We start from the raw sequence: 20,690 nt of genomic DNA on the forward strand, positions 1-20,690 counted from the left end.
GCTTTCAAGTTCCAATAGCATAAGGGCAGATCCTTCAAGCTCTTCTCCTATTTCTCCTAATCCATCTTCTCAGCCAGAAACTACAGCTGAATCTCAAGGGGGAGCTTGATGCTCCTCTGCCCTTATGCTCTCAAGGGGGAGAATTTCTGGCCTCTCCACCTGTTAGGCCTTCAAGTTCCAATAGCAAAAGGGCAGATCCTTCAAGCTCTTCTCCTATTTCTCCTAATCCATCTTCTTAGCTAGAAACTACAGCTGAATCTCATGTTCCAACTCCATATTCAACTGCTAAAAATCCTCTGCAAGTGTATTCTAGACGTTCAAAGGCCCATCCCGAGGGACAGCAAAACCAATCATCACTTCTAGATGTTGGTCTATCAGAAAACAACATTAAGAATGAGTCTACCAGTAGGGATAATTTGGATTGGGCTATGCCTATTGCTCTAAGGAAAGGGGTAAGATCTTGTGTCAAGTATCCTATGTCTAATCACTTGACTTATGCTAAGTTATCCCCTCAGTACAAGGGATTTGTTGCAAGTATTGACAACATTATCGTTCCAAGGAATATTCAAGAGGCTATGAGTGATCGTAAGTGGAAAGTCCTCGGTGAAAAATAACACATGAGAGACTGTTAAACTACCTTCAAACAAAAGGGTGGTTGGTTGTAGATGGGTTTTCACAGTAAAGCATAATGCAGATGGAAGTGTTGAAAGATACAAGGCAAGATTGGTTGCACAAGGGTTTACTCAAACATATGGGATTGACTATGAGGAGACTTTTGCTCCTGTGGCCAAACTCAACTCAATTCGGGTATTAATTTCTCTTGCTGTTAATCTTGATTGGCCTCTACTTCAATTTGATATTAAAAATGTTTTTTGAATGGTGACTTGGATGAGGAGATATATATATGAGAATACCCCCAGGATTTGAACAAGAAATTGGCAGTGGAAATGTGTGAAAATTAAAGAAATCCCTATACGGATTAAAGCAGTTTCCAAGGGCTTGATTTAAGAAATTTAGCATGACTCTCAATCGTTTGGGATATAAGCAAATGCAAGCTGACCATACCCTGTTTATAAAGTCTACAGTAGAAGGAAAAAATGCCATATTAATTGTTTATGTTGATGACATTATTGTGACAAGTGATGACTTACAGAAGATTGAAAATTTGAAGAAGCAATTAAAAACTGAATTTGAAGTGAAAGACCTAGGAGTCATGAGATACTTCTTGGGAATGGAGGTGGCTCGGAGTAAAAAAGGGCTATTCATCTCTCAAAGGAAGTACACACTTGATTTGTTAAAGGAAATTGGGATGTTAGCATGCAGACCGACTAGTACTCCTCTAGAAAAGGGTAGGACTGTCGAAGAAAAAGAAGATACTCCTATTGAAAAAGAAAGGTACCAAAGGTTGATTGGTAGACTAATTTATTTGTCACTTACAAGGCCAGACATAGCCTATGCAGTAAGTGTCATAAGTCAATACATGCATTCTCCTACTCAAAAACATATGAATGCAGTGTTCCATGTTCTAAGATACCCCAAGGGAACAATTGGGAAAGGGCTAATGTTCAGGAAAACTAATGAAAGAAGAATTGAATATTTCGTGGATGCTGATTGGGCTGGTTCACATGAGGATAACAGGTCAACTTCAAGTTATTGCACCAAGTTATGGGGTAATGTGGTTACTTGGAGGAGCAAAAAGCAATCCGTAGTGGCTCGAAGCAGTGCCGAGGCCGAATTTCATGCTATTGCTCAAGGGATATGTGAAGTTATTTGGTTGGAAAGGATGATGGAAGACTTGGGGATATCCTTATCTTAACCATCAGAAGTTTATAGTGATAGCAAATCTGCTATCAGTATTGTGAAGAATCCGGTTCAGCATGACCGAATGAAACATGTAAGAATTGACAGGAGTTTTATAAAGAGAGAAATTGAAGAAGGAGGAATCAGCTTATCCTACATTCCAATTACTAATCAAGTGGTTGATATTTTCACAAAAACTATTGCGAGGCTAGGGTTCGAGTTACTAATTGGCAAGCTGGGAATGACTTGTATCTATTCTTCAGGTTGAGGGAGAGTGTTGGGAGGCCGAGCTGATGAGGCCAAGCTGCCAAACTAATGAGCTGCCGAGTTGATGGAAGGCCGTGCTGTCGAGCTAATGGTCAAGTTGCCGAGCTACTAAACTCGTTATCATCTAATTTATCCTCTGTGATTTATCTTGATTTATATTGCTGTTATATCTTATCTTTCTTTTTTATTAGATTTGTTTGTAGTTAAGGTTGTTATCATCTAGTCCTAAAAGATAGGAATCTAATCTCTAAAATTTAGGAGAATTCTTAGGATCCACTGTGTATATATTTATGGCATTCTCAAGGGAATAATTGACGGAGTATTATTCTTTCAAAAGAAGATTTCTTCATATCTCAACATGATTCCCATCCTCCACACATTGCCTTTTTATAGGCTCTTCCTTTCGGTGGTTGTGGTGTCTTAACCGAAAGGGTACAAGTAGCTAAAGCAGTAACTAATTGGTACAACTAGCTTATTCAATGGAAGCCTAATTACAAGTATACCCCTAGGGTCATGACACTTATATACTAGCATATATATAATCTAGCAAATCAAGTTTGGACAACCCCTTGAAGAAACCTTCCCTTTCACAAAATACTTGAATATTTTTTGATAAATTTGAACGTAAATAAATATGTTTATGGAGCATAGGAGAAAAGATTAGTCTCTTCAAAGAGGCAATGCCTCTCAAAAGGAGGAAAACTTGGTATTGCTATGCCCCCCCCCCCCTCTCTATGAAGTTGGCCTATGGAGGCTATCATGAGGGTTTGAGTGTAGTTTAGCAACTTTGTTGTTTACAAGGCTGGGAGGAGAGATAGGGTCAGTTTTTGGCAACATAGGTGGTGCAGTGACATGCCTTTGGCAAGTGACCTCTAATAAAGAGGCCATAGTGGCTGATTACTTTGTCATCACTCCTAGCATAATAGTAGGGAAAATTTTCAATGGGGAATTCACTTCTTGTCAACTTTTCATAACTTGCTCAAAGGCCATCCACTGATAGGGCACAAGGATGACAAATGGGTGTGCAGTCCATGATGGAGGGAAACCTTTTCTGTTTGTGCCTTAATAGAGCACTCTGTGACAATAGTCCGTTGAACTTTCCTTGGAAAGTCATGTGGAGGGCAAGCACCCCTTTCAAAATCACCTTCTTTGTGTGGGCGGTTGCTCTTTTTAAGTTATTTTAACAACTGATAATTTAATGAGATGCAGGCAAGTGATTTTAGGTTAGTACATTTTTTGTAAAAACAATGGGATCAATCCCCTTCTCCATTTTCCAGAGAGGTTTCTGAGCTTCATGTTTCCCGTTAGTCAAGTTTTGTGGTAGGTTGTTAAAGGTTTGCATCGAGTAAAGTCTAGGATTTGGGCAAAAAGTAGTCAAGTGTCAAGCATCTTATACTAGACAAACAATTTTTTATTCAATTGTAATTTCTATTAAGTTGAGGGGTAAAACCGGTAATATCAAACCAGGTCATTTGTATTGGGTTGTTCGCCCACTTAGTCTATAAATAATGGGCAGGGGGTAGGTGCTTGAGACATATATCATTTTGCGAGTGCATTCTGTTCAATTGAGAGAGAAGGCTAGAGTTTAGGTAGTCCTTTGTAATCTCGGGTGAGGGGCAAGATTCTACTCCAGTAGGCTGTGTACTGATCGTTATCAATAAAAGAAAACTGCTCTCGATGAGTGTTTGAAGGCTGGATGTAGGTTCATTCCAAGAATGAACTGAACTAGGATAAATAATTGTGTTCTTATGTGGTTTGCTTTTTGTTCTTATTACTTTCAATTCTGATGTTGTTCTTGTAATTTATGTTCTGTTGATTCATTCATGAGTGGGTGCGATTGAGAGTGGTTTTAATCCGTCTAAGAAATCGAAGTCCAGTGCTCCCTTGTTAACCACTTGGCATTAGAGCACGAGTTCTAATTCAAGAAAAGCCAAGATTTCATTGGATTTAGTTTTTTGTCATAGAAATGGAGTCAAATATGTCTGCCACTAGATATAATATAGAAAAATTTGATAGCCAGAATGATTTTGGCCTTTGGAAAATGAAAACGAGGGCTTTGTTAGGGAACTTAGGACTGGAAGAAGAGTTATATGGAGAAACTAAAATGCTTGCCACCTATTCTGTTGAAAAGAAGAAAGAAATTATCAAGAAAGCCTAGAATACTCTAATTTTGAGTTTAGGGGATAAAGTCCTACAAAAATTGTCTAAAATGACAACAATGACAGAACTTTGGCTTAGATTAGAGAGTTTTTACATGACTAAATCCTTGTCAAGTAGGCTGTATTTAAAAGCTTAGTTTTTCACCTTTAAAATGAATTAAGGTCAAAGGCCACAAGAACACATAGATAATTTCAATAAACTTTGTTTAGACCTGGAAAATATTTATGTGAAATATGATGATGAGGACAGAGCTTTAATCTTGTTACATTCTTTACCAAAATCATATGAAACATTTGTAGATATCGTAAAACATGGCAGGGATACCCTAACCCTAGATGATGTGATAGGAGCCTTGAATTCAAAAGAATTACAGCACAAGGTAAAAGGAAAGAATTCAGCTGGTGATGTTCTCTCAGTTAGATCTAAACCTGATAGGAAAGAAGCTAGGCAAAGGGGGAGATCTAGGTTAAAATCTAAGAATGGCAGGAAAACTATAAAGTGTTATCACTGCTATGAGAAAAGGCATATCAAAAAGAAGCATGGATATTAGTGCAGATGCACTAGTTGTATCCGAAAATGCTGATAAAGAAGCATGGATATTAGATTCAGGCTGCTCATTTCACATGTCACCATATAAGCAATGGTTCTTGAATTTGTCAGATTCCAGATCTGACCAGCTAATTCGAGAACAGCGAGGGAAAAGAAATAGAAGAAATGAGAGGGATTGGAGGGAAAATAAGGGAGAAATTTAGGAGAGAAATAAATTGAGGAGGAAACTAATTTCCTGATTTCATTCAACATACTCAAATAAGGCGCCTTAATCAGTTTATATACTGATCAAAATCAATTAGGAGCCAAAAGCCGTTGGGCTCACCCATGTGAACGCACAAGTGGCTATGTGCACTTACAAGTGGTCTCCGTGCGCGCTGGATACGCTTTCACGCGATTATGCATGCTAGGACAATTTCCCCAGCTAAGCACAAAGGTTTATTTACATTCTAATAGTGCAATCATACTATTATTTCTACTAACAACTAGTTAGCGTAACAATCTCGGCCCCTTAAAATGTTTCTTGTCCGCAAGAAATATGTAGTAGGCTGGCCACATTGGGGAATTGCTGGAGAAGTTCCGGTAAGTATTCCCAAGTATTGTTGTCGGAATACAAAGAGGACCATTGAACTAACACCTGAATCATAGGAACGCCATTGTGGTGGGTCACCCGTCTGTCTACGATGGCCATGGAAACGGCCTCTGGTGGTATTTCGCTCACTATAGGAGGTAAGCTTGGTGTAGAGCTGTGGCTGCTCACTGACTTCTTCAGCAAGGATACATGAAAGATTGGATGTATTCTTGCTTCAGCAGGTAGTTCCAGTTTGTAGGCCACAATGCCGATTTTCTCTAAAATTTTTAAAGGGCCATAAAACTTAGGATTCAACTTTGAAGTGGACTGTTTAGTCAATGCCTTGTAATGTTGCGGATTGAGCTTCAAGTAGACTTCATCCCCTACAGCAAATTCTCGTTCGCTCCTCTTTCGATCAGCTTGTTGTTTCATTCGGTTACGTGCCTTGGCCAATTCCTCTTTTACCATTCTTAATGCTTCTTGTCGCTGCTGGAGGTAGGTTTCCACAGTGGCTATTGTCGTGTGACTTCCTAGGGCAGGAAGTAAATCTGGTTTGTAACCATAAAGGGCCTCGAATGGAGTCATCTTAAGTGAGTTGTGGAAGCTCGTGTTATACCACCACTGTGCCATTGCCAACCATTTATGCCATCCTTTGGGCTGCACAAAACTGAAGCACCGTAAGTAACCTTCCAGGCATTGGTTAACGCGTTCGGTTTGGCCATCCGTTTCAGGATGGTATGCGATAGACATTAAGAGTTTGGTTCTGAGGCCTTTCATCAGCTCTTTCCAAAACAGGCTGGTAAATATTTTGTCTTAGTCAGAGACAATTGATCTAGGGATGCCATGTAGCTTTACCACATTATCCAAGTAGATTCGAGCCACCTCCTGAGCTGAGAACGGATGGGCTAATCTGATGAAGTGGCTAAATTTGGTGAATCTGTCTACCACTACTAGGATACAATCCTTTCCCTCCGACTTTGGTAGGCCTTCAACAAAGTCTATAGTAACATTAGTCCAAGCGCGATCTGGAACCTCTAAAGGTTGAAGCAAGCCAGGGTGGGCCACTGTTTCATGCTTGCAACGTTTACAAACCTCGCACCTCAATACATATTCCCACACATACTTCCTTAGTTGCGGCCAGAAAAATAACTGTCTAACTTTGTGATATGTGTTTTGGATACCCGAGTGTCCTCCGATTGGAGATCCATGCAACGCATGAATTATCCTATCCCTCAGCTCCTTACAATCACCGATTACTATCTTGCCTTTGTATCTAATTACTCCATTGGTAAGTGAATACCCCGGTTTGCTGGTGGTGCTCACGATTAGCTATTCTAGAAGATTCATGGTCCATCCATCCGTGTGGTAGCTGTCAGTAATTTTTTGGAACCAGTCGGGTATCATTGTAGATATGGTTGCGGCCATTCCTTCTTCATGACAGCGAGATAATGCATCTGCTGCAACATTTTCTTTGCCCTTCCTGTATTGGATCACATAATCTAAGCCCATGAGTTTAGACATAACTTTTTTTTGTAATTGGTTGTGCAACCTTTGTTGTAAAATGTATTTCAAACTCTCATGATCTGTTTTGATTATAAACTTTCCTCCTTCCAAGTAGTGGCGCCACCTTTCTACTGCCATTAGCACTGCCATCAGTTCTTTCTCATAGATACTAAGGCCTTGATGTCTTGGGGCCAATGCTTGGCTAAGAAAAGCCAAGGGTCTTCCATCTTGAGTCAATACCGCTCCTATGCCCGTGTTGCTTGCATCTGTTTCCACTATAAAGGGCTTATCAAAATCAGACAATCCTAGCGTAGGCACGCTGCTTAGAGCTGCTTTTAACTGCTCAAAGGCCTCTTCTGTCTTAGTACTCCATTGGAATCCATCTTTCTTTAACATTTCTGTCAGCGGTTTGCTTATAGAGCCATAGTTCCTCACAAATTTCCGATAGTAACCAGTAAGCCTTAGAAAACCCCTTAAGGCCCGTATGTTGGCAGGTTTGGGCCAAGCCATAACTGCCTCAATCTTCTTCGAATCAGTCCCCACTCCTACTCCTGATATAATGTGCCCGAGATACTCGACTTGGGGCTGTGCAAAGGCACATTTCGACCACTTGATACATAGCTGATTGAATCGCAAGATTTCAAATGTAGCCCTAAGGTGGTTAAGGTGTTGGTCAACGGATGGGCTATATATTAGTATGTCATAAAAAAAAACCAGCACAAACTTTCTAAGGTAGGGTTCAAAAATCTGGCTCATGAGGGCTTGGAATGTAGCTGGGGCATTCGTGAGGCCAAATGGCATTACGGTAAACTCAAAATGCCCATGATGTGTTCGGAAGGTTGTCTTGAAAGTGTCATCAGGATGGACTCTAATTTGGTGGTATCCGGCCCTTAAGTCTAGCTTAGTAAATATGGTTACATGTTTGAGTTCATCAAGTAGGTCATCAATGATGGGAATAGGAAACTTGTCCTTAACACAAAAACGCCAAGTTCCATCTTTCTTTTTTACTAATAGAACAGGGGAAGCAAAAGGGTTGTGGCTTGGGCAGACAAGGGATTGATCTAACATTTCCCTGACCATTTTCTCAATTTCGGATTTGAGTTTAGGCGGATACCGATAAGATCGGATGTTGATAGGTTCGGCCTAGGGTATGAGAGGTATAGTATGGTCTAAGGAACGTTTAGGAGGTAAAGTCTTAGGTTCTACGAAGAGATCTTGATATTCATTCAGCAATAAATCTAAAAGGGTCAGTTCAAGTACCTGTTGCGAAGACTTTGAGCTTACTGTCTGAATTTGTTTCCCTTGCTGATCGCTGGCCTCAATGGAAAATAGATGAGCCACCTGTGCCCACTTCTTTTTGAACATTCATTGTAACTTCTTGCCCCTTATCAACTTGCATGCTCCTACCTCCATATGGCCCTGCAGTACCACTATTTTCCCTTTTTTATCCAATGTTACTTCCATGTTATTAAAGTCAAAGCTAATGGGACTCACTTCCCGCATCCAATCTACCCCCAACACAATATGACAGCCCCCCAATCTGAGTAGTCTAAGATCAGCCTGGAATTCCTCCCCTTGCATCTCCCAATAGAACCCCATGCAAGCTGATTTGCTGAGAACTTTATCTCCATTAGCTACCGTGACTGATAATAACTGTGTCCTTGCTGTTGGCCACCCCATTCTTTTAGTCGTTGTTTCATCAATGAAACTGTGGGTACTCCCACTATTGATTAACACCATGAGAGAGCTATCGCGCACCTTCCCTTGTACTTTAATAACTTTGCTGTTAGCCACTCCTTTAATAGCGTGTAATGATATGGCGCCACTGCCCTCGTCCTCGTCTTCTTCTATTGCTGCCAATTCTTTTGTTTCATCTCTTTCCTCTTCTCCGTCCAACAACAGCAGTTGTTTTCTACATTGGTGTCCTGGTGTGTATTTTTCCCCACACCTAAAACACAGTCCTGCCATCCTCCTTTGCTCCAACAGCTTGTCTCTGCTCAACGTATTTAGAGGGGGTGCAGGTAACGCGAAATACTTGGTATTAGGGCCCGTCCTGATTGCCTCTCTTCCTGGTGGTCTACCACCCTGATATACCATTCCTCCTTGGGTTCCTCTGATCTGTCCCTTTGTTTCCTCAGCAACGCGTCAAACGTCAGTTCCTGTAGGTAAGCCCCTTCTGCAGCCTCCGGAACCATCCTGGGCCTAAGAACTTGGATTACTGATCGAAGCTCCTCATTAAGTCCTCCTATGAAGCTGGATACAAAATAATCTTCAGTGAGGCCGGGGTTCCGATTGAGCATCAAGAACTTGAGCTCTTCGAACTTCGCTTGATAGTCCATCACTGAGCCTTGTTGTCTCAAGCGATTAAATTCTTGTACAACATCCAACCGTCCCCGTTCTCCGAATCTTTCATTGAGGCCTTGAGTGAAGTCCTCCCAATTATAGTTCGCTCTTACCCTGGACCACCCTTGGAACCACACATCTCCTTCATCATGAAAATATGCTACTGCCAAGGCCACCATCTAAATCTCTGGTACTTGGTGAATCTCGAACAACTTCTCACACCTTCTCAACCACCATCGCGGTTTAGTACCTTCGAAGGTTGGGAGTTCCAGTTTAGGAATTGGAAATCCCTACCTCCGGTCTACTACCGGTTCATCGCCAACCGTCGGCTCTTCTTCCGATACGATAATTCTCGCCTGTTGGTGTGGTATACCAATTCCTTGTAGGATTGGTTCCGTCCGTTCTCTAGGTGGAAAATCAGGGGAGATCCTTACCTGTGGTTGATTTACAAACATCAACATAAATTGTTGCAGCTAATCCCGCAACAAATTTCCTTGATCTCGAACTCCTTGCAATTCCTCTCGAATTTGCAATTGCATATCCCCCCTGAGTCGATCGGCCAGAGTCTCCAGCTTCCTATCCACAGCCGATCCAATCCCTTCTTTTACTATATCAACTCTTCCTTGCATTTCTGATACTATCGTTGTTACCTGTTGGAGCTGCATCTCCATCTGACGCATCCTCGTACCATCCGCCATTGATCCGATCGCCTTCAAACAATCTGGTTTGGAGCTTGCTCTAATACCAATTTGTCAGATTCCAGATCTGACCAGCTAATTCGAGAACAGAGAGGGAAAAGAAATAGAAGAATTGAGAGGGATTGGAGGGAAAATAAGGGAGAAATTTAGGAGGGAAATGAATTGAGGAGGAAACTGAATTCCTGATTTCATTCAACATACTCAAATAAGGCGCCTTAATCAATTTATATACTGATCAAAATCAATTAGGAGCCAAAAGCCGTTGGGCTCACCCATGTGAACGCACAAGTGGCTATGTGCACTTACAAGTGGTCTCCGTGCGCGCTGGATACGCTTTCACGTGATTATGCATGCTAGGACAATTTCCCCAGCTAAGCACAAAGGTTTATTTACATTCTAATAGTGCAATCATACTATTATTTCTACTAACAACTAGTTAGCGTAACAGAATTTTAAAGACATAGCTGGTGTAAAGTTTTGTTAGGTAATAATCAAGCATGTAGGATAAAGGGTATTGGAGATATTCGGATCAAACTACATGAAGGTTCCATTAAAACTTTAAATTCTGTAAGATATGTTCCAGATTTAAAAAGGAACTTAATTTTCCTTGATGAGCTAGATAGAAATGGTTACTCCTATAGAGGAGATGGTGGAGTCCTAAGAGTATCTAGAGGTTCACTAATAAGCATGAAAGCAATCCTAAATAATGGCATTTATGTGCTGCAGGCCTCCACACTGTGTGGAGAAGCTGCAGTCACTAAAAGGAAAGCCTATGATAAGTCAAGGCTTTGACATTTTAGGATGGCTCACATTAGTGAGCTAGGTCTTAGGGAGTTAGCTAAACAAGGGATATTAGGAGATGAAAAACTTACAGATTTGGATAAGTGAGTCACGTATATTTGGGAAAGCTGCAAAAAGGCCATACATTCCTCAAAGGCCCCTTTAGATTATATACATTCTGATTTATGGGGTCCTGCCCAAACTTTAACTTATGGTGGAGCTAGGTATTTCTTGTCTATTATAGATGACTTTTCTAGAATAGTTTGGGTCTATGTATTAAAATCCAAAGACCATACATTTGAAACCTTTAAAAGCTGGAAAACCATGATAGAAAACCAAAAGGAGGACAGAAAAATTAAAATCATTAGAACAGATAATGACTAGGAATTTTGCAATAAGGAATTCTCTCAATTATGTAAGGAAAATGGAATCCTAAGACATTTGACAACCCCAAGAAATCCAAAGCAAAATGGGCTTGCTGAAAGGATGAATAGAACCTTGTTAGAATGGGTAAGGTGCATGATCTTTCATGCAAAATTACCAAAATCTTTTTGGGGAGAAGCTGTAACAACAACAACCTATGTGATAAATTGGTCACCCTCGGCTGCTATAGGGTTTAAAACCCCCTATGAGATGTGGACAGGTCATAAGCATAGTGTGGAACACTTAAGGGTGTTTGGATGCTTAGCTTATGGCCATATCAAGCAAGGAAAGCTAGAACCTATGGCTAAGAAGTGCTTATTTATAGGATATCCCGCTGGTGTGAAGGGCTATAAATTGTGGAGTTTAGAATCAGGCATGCCTAGGACTATAATAACTAGGGACGTTACATTTGATGAAAATTCCACTGTAAAAGATACAAAAATAGATGAGACTAAGGATGAGGAAGGGAAACTAAAAGCTGTGGAAGTTGAACAGCAGGATGAACCCCTTGAAAATGCCTTGGACAGCCCTAATAACCAGCAACCAGAAAATGAAAGAGAGAGTGAAGGGTCATCAAGCATAGACAGTGAACTAGGCCATGAAAGATCCAATGTTGCTAGGGATAGACAAAGGAGAAATATAAGACCACCGGTTAGGTACAGATACTCAGATTTAGTCTCCTATACACTGTCAAGTGCATGGAAGAGACTGGTGAGGAGCCACTTTCATATGAAGAGGGAATGCGCTCAAAAGACTCCAATAAATGGCTAGAAGCCACACAATCTGAAATGGAGTCTCTAAAGGGTTGTAGGCTGCAAATGGCTATACAAAATTAAAGAAGGTGTTGGAAATGAAGGTAAACATAGATATAAAGCTAGGTTAGTGGCAAGGGGCTTCACTCAAGTGCCCGGAATAGATTTCAATGAAGTATTATCACCGTGGTGAGGCATACTTAAATTAGAATCTTACTTGCCTTAACAGCACACTTAAATCTTAACCTAAATCAAATGGATGTTACCACTGCCTTTCTTCATGGAGAATTAGAAGAAAATATTCTAATGGAACAGCCAAAGGGGTTTGAAGTTAAAGGGAAAAGAGAGCAAGTATGCTTGCTAAGGAAATCTCTCTATGGGTTGAAGCAATCACCTAGGTAGTGGTACAAGAAATTTGATTCTTTTATGATAGTCCAAGGTTTTAAAAGGAGTGCATTTGATAGCTGTGTACATTTCAAGCATATGCCTAATGAAATATCTATATATCTTCTTTTATATGTTGATGATATGCTGATTACTAGCCAATCAGCCATAGAAATTCAAAACTTAACGCTGTGATTAAAATCAGTCTTTGAAATGAAGGAATTAGGAGAAGCTAAGAAGATATTAGGCATAGAAATTAGTAGAAATAAGCAGCAAAGGTAGCTTGTATTGTCTCAAAAGTCCTACCTAAGTAAGCTAATTAGGAAGTTCAATATGCTTGATGCAAAGGAGGTTTCAGTCCCCTTTGCTCAGCACTTCAAACCCATCCCATGAGCAGTCACCCTCTGATGAAATGGACATTAAGGAAATGAGTAGAATCCCTTACTCAAATGCAGTCGGAAGCCTAATGTATAGTCTGTACTAGATCGGATTTGGCCCATGCTATGAGTATGTCTAGCAGGTTTATGGCAAATCTAAGTAAAGGTCACTGGAATGCTATAAAATGGATATTTAGATATGTTAAAGGAACATTAGATATGTCTTTAGTTTATGGTGGAGCAAAAGTGGAAGAAGAGTCTTGTCTTTTAGGGTTCACAGATGCTGACTATGTAGCAGACTTGGATAGGAGAAGATCCTCTACCAATTATGTTTTTTAGCTATGGGATTCAACCATAAGCTGGAAAACAAATCTGCAGCCTCTAGTGGCCCTTTCCACCACTAAGGTTGAGTATGGTTGTCACCGAAGCTATTAAGGAAGCCCTTTGGTTGAAAGGAATTGTTAGTGAATGTCAGATCCAACGGAGCTGACAAGTTTATCTCAAGAATTCTGCAAGGAATTCTGGAGAATTCTAGTAGAACTCGATCGAAGAGAGAGGGTGGGAGAATTTAGAGAGAAATTTAGGATTCAATTCATTCAAGCCTCTTCGAGTGAAATCAGTGTGTATTTGTACTGATCTCCTCAACCAAGCGGGCAATTCGAATAGTTCCCGCCCAAGCTTCTATAAAACCGCTAACTACCATGTGCTACGGCTACTTCTACTTTCCCGCCCTTTTATTTAATAAGCACATGACAGTTTACCCACCCCATGAAACATTTCTTGTCCTCAAGAAATACAAAGTAGACTAGCTACCATCGGGAACTGTGTGAGCAAATCAGGAAGATATTCCCACGTATTGTGGTCATTATGAAGATGAGACCACTTCACCAGCACCTGGGTTATGGGGGCTCCATGCCTATAAATGACCCTTCGATCTAAAATAGTTGCGAGTTTTGCCTGGGGTATACTGCTGCCGATACCCTGAGGCAGACTTGCACTCACTTGCTATCCTTCAACGCCTCTCTTCAATAGTGATACATGAAACACCGGATGAATACGGGAATTCTCCGGTAGCCGCAGCTAATATGCCACCTTACCTAATTTAGCCTCAATAGAAAAGGGACCATAGCACTTAGGGCTCAGCTTGGTCACTGGTGTTGAAGTCAGTGCCCGGATGTGGGTTGGCCTTAGCCTCAGATATACCTCATCCCCTACTGCAAACTTCCTCTCACTTCTTCCCTTATCAGCCTGTTGTTTCATTCTATTCTGGGCCATAGCTAGATCCCTCTTTAACTGTCCCAAAATTTCCTACCTTTGTTGGAGATGATCTTCTACAGCTGCCACATTAGTAATCTCTTGGATAGCAGGAAGTAAGGGGGGCCTATACCCAAATAGAGCTTTGAATGGGGACATCCTGATAGAAGTGTGGTGGCTAGAGTTATACCACCATTAGGCTAATGACAACCACTTGTGCCACCTCGTGGGATGGTGGAAGCATAAGCACCTCAGGTAGTTCTCCAAACACTGATTGGCTCTCTCCATTTGTCCATCAGTTTGGGGGTGATAGGCTGATGACATACTTAGCTTAGACCCCAGGGATTTCAGCAAGGACTGCCATAGTAGACCGGTAAAGACCTTGTCACAGTCAGGGATGATGGTTCTTGAAATCCCGTGTATCTTAACGACCTGATCAAGGAACACTCTAGCGACTTCATGGGTGGTCTATGGGTGAGATAGGCTCAAGAAGTGAGCAAACTTTGTGAATCTATCCACCACCACTAATATGCAATCCTTCCCTTCCGATCTAGGTAGACCTTCCACAAAATCCATTGATAAGCTCTCCCATGATTGGCCTGGAACAGTTAGAGGTTGTAATAATCCGGGGGTAGCTATATTCTCATGCTTACATCTCTGGCAAGTATCGCATGCCATAACAAACTTAACCACAACTTCCTTCAATTTAGGCCAGAAGAAGAGTTGCTTTACCTTATGGTATGTATTTTGAATCCTTGAATGCCCTCCCAGTGGGGACTCAAGTAGAGTTTGGAGTATATTTTGCTTGATGTCCTGTCAATCCCCAATCACTATTCTTCCTTTGTATCGAATAATCCCATTCTTAAGTGCATTTCTTGGTTTGCTGGTGGGGCTCAAAATTAGCTGTTCTAGTAATCCTTTGATCTGCTCATTGGCATCATAACTAGTGGCCACCTCTTGATACCAATCTGGTACCAAGGCAGTTATGGCTACTGCTTCTCCCTCCTCCTGACATCTGGATAGTGCATCGGCCACTACATTATCCTCCTTCTTCTTGTATTGTATTGTGTAGTCAAGACCCATTAGTTTTGCCATACCCTTATTTTGTAATTGAGTGTGTAGCTTTTGCTGAAGCAAAAACTTTAAACTTTGATGGTCAGTCTTGATCATGAATTGAGCCCCTTCTAAGTAGTGCCTCCACTTGTCCATTGCCATTAATACAGCTATAAACTCCTTCTCTTAAAAGCTTAGCCCCATATGTCTAGGAGCTAAGGCTTGGCTGAGAAAGGCTAGGGGGCCTTCCCTCCTACATTAACACTGCCCCAACTCCAATCTTGCAGGCGTCTGTTCCAGCACGAAAGTTTTGTTAAAGTTAGGTAGGCCCAACACCGGGGCCTTACTCAAAGCCCTCTTGAGTTGTTCAAAGGCTGCCTCAGCCTGATCACCCCACTTGAAACCTTCCTTCTTTAGTAATTGAGTTAAGGGCCTACTAATGATCTCGTAGTTCTTCACGAATCTTCTGTAGTATCCTGTTAGACCTAGAAACCCCCTCAAGGCTTTAAGGGTGTTAGGTCTTGGCCAAGACTGCATGGCCACTACCTTCTTCGGGTCTGTGCTAACCCTTGGCCTGAGATAATGTACCCGGAATACTCCACCTCCCACTCTGCTTGAGAGGGGCTATTGACCACCAGCAAGAGTTCACTGTCTCCACTTGTATCCTTCTCCTCCCCTTCTTCCACTGCCTGTATAGAGAAGAGTTGGGCCACTTAGCTTTTGCTTGAGCATCTTCTGTAAACGTTTCCCCGTGATCATCTTGCACACTCCGACTTCCTTGCTGCTCACCAATGTCATTCCCTTCCCTTCCCTCTCAAAAATCACCTCCATCCTGTTAAAATCAAAGCAGATAGGGCTCACTTACTTCATCCAGTCTACCCCCAAGACCACATCACATCCCCCTAATTTTAATAACCTCAGGTTTGTCTCGAACTTTTCACCCTGCATCTCCCAACGGAAATTAGCGCAAGCTAACCTGCTCATCACCTTACTTCCATTAGCCACTGCTACTAAAAGTGGTTGTGTGCTAATCAGTGAGCACTTCAACCGTTTGGCAGTACCTTCATCCAAAAAACTGTGGGTACTCCCATTCTCAATGAGGATCATCAACTTACTTTCTCCTACCTTCCCCTCTACCTTGATGATTTTGTTGTTAGCCAACCCTCTCAAGGCATGTAGAGAGATCTCCCAATTGTCTTCGTCTCTTTTCTCAGGCACATCCATCATTTCTTTCTCTTCTACATTCTCCTCCTCTCCTTCCAATAGAAGCAACTGCTTCTTACACTGGTGCCCAGGGAAGTACCTATCCCCACATCTGAAACGAAGATTAGCCTGCCTCCTCTGCTCTATCAACCTCTCCCCTTGTGTTTTTGGGCCCGATATTGGTAAACTCCTCACCCCTTATACTCCTTTCCAATTCTCTCTTCCCTGAATCTTTCCAATAGGAGTTGACACATTATGTGTTCCTCCTCTATTCATGATTCGTTGTTTCTTCATGAGTGCTTCCACCATCAGCTCATGCAACTGGGCACTGTCAGTGGCATGCTTAAGGGTTTGTGGCTGCAACACCTTCACCATGGGCCTTAACTCCTCATTTAACCCATTAATAAAACTAGAGACAAAATAAGCCTCCGTGAGGTAAGGATTATAGTTAAGCATCAACGCTTTCAGCTCTTCAAACCTCCCCTGGTACTCGGCCTTTTAATGCATTCTGTTTGATTTTGTTAAACTCCTCCACCACATCTGTCAGTCCTCTCTCCCCAAACCTCTTGCAAAATTCTGCCCATGGGCATTCCGCCCTCGTCTTGGTCCATCATTGGTACCAATCATCCCCAACATTGTTAAGGTAGGCTGCTGCTATGGTTACCTTTTGATGCTCCGATATCCCAAACCACTCAAAGGCCCTCTCACATCGTCTAATCCACCACCGACGTGTACTTCCATCAAATATGGGGATATCCAATATTAGCATTGGTATCCCTGGGTGGCCAAGGCCTCCATTCAACCCTTGCCTTCGACCAACCACATTCTCCCATGTTTCTCCCAGTTCCTCCCCAACCTTAGAGTTTCCCGATCTCCTCTGACTCATCCCATGGCCGGGAAGGATCGGATCTGCTCTTTCCCTAGGAGGAAAATCTGGGGAGAGGCTTACCGGTTCTTGTTGCACGGACATGACCATGAAGCCTTGTAACTGCTCTCGAATCTGCGCTCCTACTTCTTCTCGGATTTGGTTGGCCGCACCATCCAATTTGCGATCAATGGAGATAATCACCTCATAATTACGGTTTGATCCCAACTCTAGCTGATCTACCCTTGCCTACAAGTCCGATACCATGGATTTGAATTGGTGTAGTTGTGCCTCCATGTTCTTCATCCCCGTGCTGTCTGCCATCACCAGTCCTTCTCGCAGCTTCGCCTGGCCTGGATCGCTCTGATACCAAATTGTCAGATCCAACGAAGCTAACAAGTTTATCTCAAGAATTCTGCAAGGAATTCTGGTAGAAGAACTCGATCGGAGAGAGAGAGAGAGAGAGAGAGAGAGAGAGAGAGAGAGAGGGAGAATTTATAAGGAAATTTAGGATTTAATTCATTCATGCCTCTTCGAGTAAGATTAATGTGTATTTATACTGATCTCCTAAACCAAGTGGGCAATTCGAATAGTTCCCGCCCAAGCTTCTATACAACCGCTAACTACCATGTGCTACGGCTACTTCTACTTACCCGCCCTTTTATTTAATAAGCACATGACAGTGAACTCATAGGAAGAGATGTTAAGGCTAAGTTGATGTGTGACAGCCAAAGTGTTATTCACTTGGCTAAAAATCAAGCCCATCATGAAATAACCAAACATATTGATGTTAGGTATCATTTCATTAGGAAAATCCTTGAGAAGGAAGAAGTTAACCTAATTAAAGTTGCAGGTGAAGAAAATGCAGTAGATATTTTTACCAAGGCTGTTCCTTTATCTAAATTTAGCATTGTTTAAAGATCCTTAATGTTTGTTTGTGTAAATGATTAGGTTTTAAAGCAGGTCCCAAAAGAGAGCAAGATTAGTTTTTGAAGATTGGATTGTACTCAAGGCAAATGGTGGAAATTTGTTAAAGGTTTGCCTTGAGTAAAGTCTAGGATTCGGGAGAAAGCAGTTAAGCGTCAAGCATCTTATACTAGATAGGCGGTGTCAAGCATCTTATACTAGATAGGTGGTTTTTTATTCAACTGTAATTTCTATTAAGTTGAGGGGTAAAACCAGTAATATCAAGCCCAGTCATTTGTATTAGGTTGTTCGCCCATTTAGTCTATAAATAAGGGGCAAGGGGTAGGCGCTTGAGACATATATCATTCTACGAGTGCATTCTGTTCAATTGAGAGAAAAGGCTAGAGTTTAGGTAGTCCTTTGTAATCTCGGGTGAGAGGCAAGATTGTACTCGGGTAGGCTGTGTATTGATCATTTTCAATAAAAGAAGACTGCTCTAGGTGGGTGTTTGAAGGCTGGATGTAGGTTAGGAATCGAATTCCAGTGCTCCTTTGTTAACAGTTTTTGGGGTCTTGGAAGAGTGGCCTGGCCTGGCCTACTTAGGGAGATTCACTTGGATGACCACCCTTTTGTGTGTTTGGTGGTGTATCGATCAAGAAAGAAACAAACAAGCTTTTAAAACTCAGAGTTTGGTTTTCAGTTGAAAAATTATGTTGTTTCAATTTTGTTTTCTTAGTGAGATTGAAATTCTTTCTTTGCCTTCTGTTGCATAACTTTTGGACAATATTCATTTTTGTTCTTAATCTTTAGTGGGAACTTCCTTGTTTTTTGTGTATTCTTTTGTATTGGCTATGCATCTTAGAAGCAATTCCATCCCTTAAGATGCCTTTTTCTAGACATGCACTCTTATCTCAAAACAAAAGAGGAAGAAGCAATTTTTTCATCTTATTTCTAGTTCTTTTTCCACTTGAACTGAATTTAAAATTGTTATCTAGGTTAAATAGGCTTATAAAATGTAGATGTTAGAGATAAGTGTCGTATGGGTGGTGATGAGAATAATAGGCAATTATCATGGAGGCTGCTACTATGGGCAGCGGTTGCATGGTGGAAATGGTGGCAAAAATGGTGAATGAACTATAGATGCTAGTTTGTTTGTGCGTGTGTGACTCTCTGTGTGTGTGTGTAGGGAGGGAGGAGATGGTAGTTTGATAAGAGAAATATGAAGTGGAGTGTACAGGTGACGATGGTGTTGTTTGGCCAGGGGTGGTGTTTGAGGGGTGGATTAAAGAGAGAAACGAGCAAACAGATGAAAAAATGGGGGTATTTTAATAATCATTTCAACTGTTGGCTCTCTTATCTTTCACACACCAACAAAATCAAACAAGATACTAGTGTCATATTTCAGAGAAGGCACATTTATGGGCCCAATCACAAGGGAATGGAGTGCAGCTATTCCTATCCTAAATATCAATGGAATTAATGCATGCTTACTACAAGAAATTCAAGCTTGTGCATTTTGTGGGTGATGTCAAGTGACATAAATGAAGTAAACAAAATCCAAAAAATATTCATCTAAGCTTTGGTAGCCAAATGGCAAGGCTACTCAACAAACCCTATTCTTTATGTGGTTTATCTCAGAGCAGTGAGGGAGGGAGAAAAAAGAGGGGGGGGGGGGGGGGAGGGAGAGAGGAAGAAGATGGTAGTTTAATAAGAAAATCTGAAGTGGAGCGTACAAGTGACTGGTGTTGCTTGGCCAGGGTGGTATTTGAGGGGTGGATTAAAGAGAGGAAAGAGCAAACAGACGAATAAATGAGGGTATTTTAATAATCATTTTCAGCTGCTGGTTCTCTTACTTTTTACACACCAACAAAATCAAACAGGATACTGGTGTCATATTTCAGAGAAGGCACATTTATGGGCCCAATCACAAGTGACTAAAGTGCAGCTATCCTTAACCTAAAATATCAATAGAATTAATGCATGCTTACCATGAGAAATTCAAGCTTGTGCATTTGTGTGGGCATGAAAGATGTCAAGTGACACAAATGAAGTAAAAGAAGTCCAAAAATAATCACTTAAGCCTGGTACCCTATTCTTTATGCGGTTGATCTCAGAGCAGTGATTCAAATTTTGACTCCTTGATCAACACAAGATGAAACTGCAAAGCCAAATGATTAGTATTGAATGTGTCCAACCAACAATCATCTGTTAAATATTTCCTGCTATTAATGGGTGTCTACGTAAAGCCTACTTCAAATTGTAGATTTGATAATCCACTCTATTTCCTCAAAGAGAACACTTAACATTCATATAGGTGATTTGCTTGCCAACTCCAAACAAATTCTATACTTTCATGACAGTTGGAGGATTGCTAACTTGTAGATGCTAAGACCTACTAAATTGCCTATTGCATATAGAATGGCTGGCCTAAATAAACTTGAACTACTTATCATATCTCTAAGAAAGCTCCACCTGCAAAAATAGAACATTTGAACAAGCAGAGACAGAAATATAGACATGTTTTGTAAAGGCAGTCACAACACATTCAGATAAAACCCAGTTTACAAATTGAGATGCTAGCCAGAGTTGCTCATACTAATGCAACAACTGCATAAATCTGAGGCAGATAATGAAAACCCCTCTCATCTAGTCTTATAACTGCACTGTCATTTTTTACACTATTTTTGTTATATTGCCAATCATCCATGTCAACACCCTCATTTCAATACGTTCAATATTGGCAATTTGGCACAGTAGTCCCTTTCTACCATAAAGCCTGGTTTATTGCTGAATTAGAAAATG

The 20,690-nt window shown here is 41.2% G+C and overlaps 1 protein-coding gene across 2 annotated transcripts in view; it reads right to left on the reverse strand.

Annotated features, from left to right (window-relative positions):
- Positions 1-20,690, reverse strand: part of LOC127811786 (uncharacterized) — a 32,625-nt gene that overhangs the window by 10,973 nt on the left and 962 nt on the right. The gene's annotated exons all lie outside the window — the stretch shown is intronic.

The sequence above is a fragment of the Diospyros lotus genome, chromosome 10 (assembly GCF_014633365.1).
Source record: "Diospyros lotus cultivar Yz01 chromosome 10, ASM1463336v1, whole genome shotgun sequence".
Taxonomy (NCBI): domain Eukaryota; kingdom Viridiplantae; phylum Streptophyta; class Magnoliopsida; order Ericales; family Ebenaceae; genus Diospyros; species Diospyros lotus.